Below are 7,500 nucleotides of genomic sequence, written 5' to 3' on the forward strand. Positions count from 1 at the left end.
ACACATAAGCACACACACACACACATATATACACACACACAAACATACATATAAATATATATAAATATATATATATATATATATATATATATATATATATATATATATATATATATATATATATATATATATATATATATATATATGTGTGTGTGTGTGTGTGTGTATCAACTACAAAAATTGTGGTCTTTCTCAGGATGAGCATCAGAAATCACTCAAAGTGGGGTGCTTAATGTTAAAGTGTTGAGTGCTTTGTATCATCGGTTTCAACTGTGGATGCCTGTCAAACACCCTGTTTAACCAAATAGGCAATACAAGGGATTGTAGGACTTAGTCAGCTTAGAACTGTGCACTGCGAGGAGCTGAATATCCTTTTGTGTCTTTAACTAAGGAATCCTCCATGGATTTTGCCGTGTAATAATATGATGGGCAATATTTAGTCTAAGAATCTCATGGTTTGTTTATACTAAGGATATGTTGAAGCAGGATATTAGAACCTTAGAACCTTGAGCCAAACTGGGAAGCAAGAACAGGCAGAAAATTAATTCTAGCGCATTTATGAACTTTCAGGATAAACTGAGAGTATGAAATTGGAACGTAAGAACCCTTAATCAGAATGGAAATATATAAAAGGTATAGAATAACTTCAAACCATATGGGCTCTACATCTTAACTGTTTTGAACTATGGTGCGAAGGAACATGAAAAGAGAGACTGGATGGGATTAATGCGTATATTTACTTGGAAGGAGCAGAGAGAACTGGTGGAGTAGGAGTTGGTATGATCTTGAAAATAAGTGCAGAAAAGTCACTGCCTGCCTGGAGTGCAGTAACTTACGGACTACTGTCAGCAGGATTTAACTAAAAGTCTTGCACTATGAGTATTATACTTTACTCTGCATCCAGTGAATGAGCTCTCTGCAGATATGAAAGATGATTTTTATTTTTACAGAACTGCAGAATGCTATGCATGACATAACAGAAACATAAGAATTTTTTTTTTTTTGTGATAAGGAAACGAACATTATCATGAAAAAACGAAGGTTTAGAGAATTTAATGAGTAAAGACGGCCTGTGAAAGCCTGCAAATGTAAAGGGATACAATTTATTAATATTTGTGTCGCAAATAAAAGAGTATTTTGCGGTACGCTTTTTCAACAAAAGAACATTCATAAATAGGTTTGGATTACTCCTGACTGGAATCATAGATGCCGAATACATGACATTCATTAATCGATAGAGCAAAAGAACTCTAAGGAGTTTTAGTAGTGGATGTCTGTAGTGATCACCAACTTGCCACGGCAACCTTAAAACTGAAATTAAAGAACCAAACGAAAAGTTGATGAGTATTTAAATTTAATACCATAAAACTCCTTGAAGATGACCATCTAAAAACTTGGGATATCTAATGAGACCTGGGATAAAGCGTAGACAATGTCAGAAGATACATGTAGAAAACAAATTAACACGTGTTCAATTCCAGTTTGTTAAAAGGAGGTCAAAAGAAGACAGTAGACAATATCTGGGATAATCAGACTGATGATGTTGAGAAAGCAATGGATTCACAGTGTGGCACTGATTTTTGCATAGTCCATAGAAACGTCAATCCTTGGTTAAAAAGAAAAACAGGAAAATGCCTGTCAGGGGAAAGGACGATTCACTAATATCATCAGCAGAAGCATAGAGACAATGCTTGGCAAACACTTTCTCGGGTCATGAATAAGAAATATGAAAGGGATACTCTGATTAATGTACTGGGCGCTGAAAAATACATGAATGTGGCTGTGAATGAAATCACAGTTTTTGAAGTGGCTTCATTAATAAAGAAATAGAAGATGAAAAACACCAGATTATGAAAGAATCATTGCCGTAATTATTTTAGCTGAACAAAAGGATGGATTCAACGAGAGAGAGAGAGAGAGAGAGAGAGAGAGAGAGAGAGAGAGAGAGAGAGAGAGAGAATTAGTAAAACCCTGGTAATAGCATACGAAATTATCCTTCTAAAATATCTGACATAAAACAATTAGCATTATTTCAGGGTTCGTGCGCGATGCAGTTACGCTGTTAGCCACACAGCATGTGTTAATTCAATAACTTGCTCGCGATCATCCGGACACAGTTCTTCTCTGGTTTGGGAATTGTTTTGTTAATTCGAACGGTATTGATGGTAAGTTATGCATTGAACATTGTCAGTGTGCCTGTCTTAGTTTACCCACAAGGTAAACCAATAAATTAATGATGCACGTTAGGGGAACGAAGGGATGCGAACAGTAAATGAAAGGACATTCTATTGTATTTTATGATAAAGTAAACAATGCGCCGAAGTTTCTTCGGCGCAGTCGAGTTTTCTGTACAGCGTATAATGCTGCACGAAACTCTCAGCCGCGGCCCATGAAAATTTCAGCCACGGCCCGGTGGTGGCATGTGTTGTTGGCACCTAATAGGGAAATCATGGCTAACTTTAACCTTAGATAAAATAAAAAACTACTAAAACTAGAGGGCTGCAATTTGGTATGTTTGATGATTGGAGGGGGAATGAGCAACGTACCAATCTGTAGCCATCTAGTCTCAGTATTTTGAGTTTTCTGTAAAAGAATACTACTTTGCCGGGTTTGTCAGTCCGTCCGCATTTTATTCTGTCCGCCCTCAGATCTTAAAAACTACTGTTAGTAGAGGGCTGCAAATTGGTATGTTGGTCATCCACCCCTCCAATCATCGATAATACCAAATTGCAGCCCTCTAGCCTGAGTAGTTTTCATCTTGTTTAAGGTTAAAGTTAGACATAATCGTGCATCTGGTAACGAAACAGGATATGCCACCACAGGGCCGTGGTTAAAGTTTCATAGACAGCGGCTCATACAGCATTATACCGCGACCACCGAAAGGTAGATCTATTTTCGATGGCCTTGATTATACGCTGTAGCGGCTGTACAGAAAACTCGATTGCGCCGAAGAAACTTCGGCTCATTATTTTTACTTGTTTAAGTAAAAAAATGACAGACAGACAAAAAGCCATCTCAATAGTTTTATTTTACGAAAAACCAAAATTTTTTTTTTTTTTTTTTTTTTTTTTTGTCGTTGTAAGATTAGGTAATATTTCGGACTTTTGATAGTGATCACGAAATAATTACAGATATGTTGATTTGTAAATCCAGTACGTCGCATGGTCAGTATAAAAGTATCATTGCTTTAAAATTTTAAGGGTGTCAGGGGAACTAACTGAGTATGGTGACTAATAAATTTCTAAAGCATTTGAAGAAGCATAAAAACTTATACTGTGATCTGTATCACTGAAATTACTAGATCTGATCCATAGCAATGATTTTTTTTTTTTGCGCCATTGATCAAAAATACGAATAAACTATTTTACATATTCAGTATTGTTGCGAAAATGAATAGTAGCTATTTTTCAATACCAAATGCTATAAATATTTCAAGTTCTTTGTTTGGAGAACACGTTATGCTAACAAGCTATGAGCCCGGGTTTTTCCACGAAGGATATAAGTGGCAATTAAAGTCCCTCATCGTCACTGAACGAAGCTAAAAGATTGAAAACCTACATGGATAATCTCTTTGCAAAATATGAGCCAAGATCCTACCAAAATGATGTGAGCATATATTTTTTCTTTGTATCTACAGGGGTATACTTGTTACAGAGCAAAGAGTCTAGACCATACCTCATAAATAATGACAGCCCATTGAGAATTTGTATGGCTTCCTCTGTGTAGCAGGCTCAGATTCCAATGTGAAACGCAGTCAGTGTTAACAAAAGCTGTTGGTAATTGGTACAGATCATTCGTTCATAATTGTCTGGCTGATGGTATGATATCGAAATACTGTATGGTAAAATGGTCGGTGGTCTTTTGTACGTATCAGTTTCCCTCTCCTTTTTCTATGTTTCTGTAACAACGTCCTCTTAATACGTGCGGTAATGCCGATAAAAATTAGTTTTTGTTCGGTAAAGGATGGAAAAGTTTGGTGAATAATAACTCTGCAGAAATATGTATATGTGAAAGGTCTTATGATCGCTACCAATACTTAATAAAAGACCTGTAATAACCACGAATTTACCTACACAAAAAGTTTGTTCTGAATCAGTCAACTATGGCACACTGCTAGATAATTTAGGAGGGATTTATTCCTATGCATTCATTTACTTTCCTGTATATCATGCAATACTAACATTAAGCAACAGACACTTACAAACACAAAGGAAATGATATTCATGAATACACATGCACTCATTCATATATACAGTATATATATATATATATATATATATATATATATATATATATATATATATATATATATATATATATATATATATATATATGTGTGTGTATGTGTGTGTGTGTGTGTGTGTATTTTTATTGAAGTTATTTTCATTATTCACAGATATTATCTTTTTATCAAGACTCTGAATCAGTCTATACTTCTCCTCAGGGAAATTTCCCAGGAATAAGGGTATATGATTCAAGATTCATTCCATTTACTTTTTCTTTTTCTAGTCAACGGACCATTTCCCCACCTCTCGGCGGCGTCTTCAGGACTTGATGATAAATTGACACACGTTTTTATTACTGCATGCGGACTTTTGAATTTTAAACATGGCGTCATTGAAGTTTTGAATGTCATTGGTCCGTGGGTCTCATTCTCTCACTGGCGGTCTGTGTGGCAGCAATGGCATTACTGGTTCTCCGTGGGACGCGTCCTTTTCCGCAGTTTCCAGGAAAGGTCATGGGTAAGGGCGTGATTCCCGTCTCTAGCCGATAGTCTTGATTTACTTTGTTGTCGGTAGTCGAGTCCAGGGGTGTTCTGTGGCTCGTGTCTCCCTTCAGATTCTCACAGATGTCCTGTGGTTTCCTTGAAGAGGGGAGGATAAAGTCTATGTTACCCTGTATATTTAATGCAGGCGCCATTGTTGGTTTATACTCACAGCTTCTGCTCTTTGCAATCTGTGCACGATCTGTGTTTTTTTATAATTTTTCTAGTGTCAGTTTACAGTCGTGGTCGTCTATGTAGTGCTGAAATATTGCCCCTTGGTTGCAGTGAGCATGCAATTGCCTGCATAGAGTGGTAGTGGTGCGACCTATGTAGTAATTGCTGAGGTCTTGACATATCCGTTTGGTACATTCAAATTTGTATACGACGTTGGTCGACTCCCACATCTCTCTACAGATGGCCATGCTATTTCGCGTTACAAGGGTGCTGGCTAGGTTCGGGTGGCAGTAGAAACGTAAGGAAATACTCTTGTCAGGAGTCGTAGGTGTCGTACCGCTGGCAATTTTCCTCTTCATGGCCTTGAACTCAAAGAGAGAGAGAGAGAGAGAGGGGGTGGATCGGTGAAAGAATGACTGCACTGACCTTTTTTTTCACTACTAATTTTCAAGGAATAGACGAGTGTTTGACAAACATATGAAAAATAAAGAGTATTTGATTCTTTTAAGATCCCTTAAAAAAAATAGAGACAGTATAGTAGGGATACGAATGGACAGAGGATGAGAGAAAGAGAGGTACGCTTTGGATTTTATTCTTGAGAAAGTCACAAAGATATGACAATGATTAAATAGACAGACGGGTTGAAGAAGGCACTGATCTGATATTAATGAGATTATATATCTTCTTTGGTATAATTAAATAAAAATAAAGTGTAAAATAGTTTTTTTACTTTCTCAGTCTTATGCATTTAATATCAGTCAAACGTATTTGTAAAAAAAATATAAAGAATTTTGAACACGCTTTTTGAGACACCAGGACTCTCTTGCAATTAATCACGTCTACAAAAATGAAAGCGTGGGCGCCAAACATGGAATGGAAATGCTACAAAAAAAAAAATTTTTTTCTTGTAGCATATCCTTCCATGTTTTTGGCACCCACGCTTTTATTTTTGTAGCCATGATTACTTGCAAGAAAATCCTGGTGTCCCAAAAAATTATTTTTTACTCTTTAGTGCATTGTAATAAAAGTGTTTAATTTTTTTTTTTCTATTTTATACTTTTTAGTCTTGACAGAAATTGTAACCAATTTATGACTGTACCTAACGGAACTGAACATGATATTCTATAATATAGTGTCAAGCCAAAGAAGGTCTGAAAAATCCGTAGAGTTATCAACTTATTCTACCGAGTCAAAGAAGGTATGAAAAATCCGAAGAGTTATTCACTTCATACAAATCTTCAAATACTGGTAGAGGTCACTCTAGGGTCACTAGAGGTCACTGCTGAACCACTGATCATGTAACTTTGTGTTGTTACCAGAGTTGAGTAACCATGTAAAACTTCAAGTCCAACGGACGAAGGGAACAGGTCGAAAATTGAGTTACAACATTTTACCCAGACAAACAAACGAACAGGCAAACAAGCAAACAGACGAAAAAGCAAGTTAAATAAAAGCGTATACAAAGATTTTACTTCTAAGATTTACATTGTGATACCAACATGAATGTTGTATTCATTGGATTGTAATCATTCGTCCAATGAGATTATGGTGAACATATCCTTCTTTTTACAGATTCAGATTAATAATTTCTGCAATGAAAATGCAACCATTACTGCAATTTGTGTACCAAACTTCGTGTGGTGCCAAGTCTCTGGATTTATGAATATGAATTAACCTATTTCAGTAGGCAACAGTTAGGAAGTGATAAATGGGAAAGTTCCAGAGCAAATAAATAGTACCGTAATTTTATGAATCAGCTATCACAGTACGGCTATTACCAACAGAAAAATTTATCCTTACCTAATTAAACTTCTGATTACAGATGACTGCTATCTGCAAAAGAAGAGTTCTGATTTTAGAAAATTGCAAATATAAATATAGCACATATAAATACACAAACACATGCAAGTGCACACACTTATGCGCATACATACACAAAACACACACACACACACACACACACATTATATATATATATATATATATATATATATATATATATATATATATATATATATATATATATATATATATATATATATATATATATATATATATATACCATCAATGTTTTACTTGATAAAAACAAGATTTAATTATATTCTTTTTAATGAAAATCGAGACTTCCGTTCACTCCTGCTGATGTTATCTCAGGAAACTCCCAAATATGCAAATAAGACAATATATATTTGCCAAGGTCATACAGAATTATGATGTTATTTTATTCTATTTAGCTCATACTTTTCTCTAATAGTATCATAATGATCGAAATATTAACATTAAAATGACTAAACCCATTTATACGGAAAAAAATAGTCCTAAGAATCCCTAAAAACCTTTTTATCATTTGGTAATTTTAAAATATTGTTCGGCTGATTTTAAAGTGTCTCATTCGTACCCCAACGATCCGTGAATAAAGAGGAAACCGTTTGGTGTTGAACTTTCCCGGTTATTTTCCTATGGTATTCCTTTATAAGGAAATCTCGTGCACCTTTGTGAATTTTTTAGAGGATAATAGAAACCAAGCGCAATTTCTAGCCTTTCTTTGTGAATTTTCTGAG

At 35.3% G+C, this 7,500-nt stretch overlaps 1 protein-coding gene across 2 annotated transcripts in view; it reads right to left on the reverse strand.

Moving 5' to 3' along the window:
- LOC136837198 (putative neural-cadherin 2) overlaps nucleotides 1–7,500 on the reverse strand; it is a 1,292,835-nt gene that overhangs the window by 754,750 nt on the left and 530,585 nt on the right. For both annotated transcript variants that reach the window (XM_067101868.1, XM_067101867.1), the window contains one exon: nucleotides 6,740–6,772. The gene's annotated coding sequence lies outside the window, so the exon portion shown is untranslated. The remainder of the gene's footprint in view (nucleotides 1–6,739; nucleotides 6,773–7,500) is intronic.

Source organism: Macrobrachium rosenbergii, chromosome 58 (genome assembly GCF_040412425.1).
Source record: "Macrobrachium rosenbergii isolate ZJJX-2024 chromosome 58, ASM4041242v1, whole genome shotgun sequence".
In the NCBI taxonomy this organism is placed as follows: Eukaryota; Metazoa; Arthropoda; class Malacostraca; order Decapoda; family Palaemonidae; genus Macrobrachium; species Macrobrachium rosenbergii.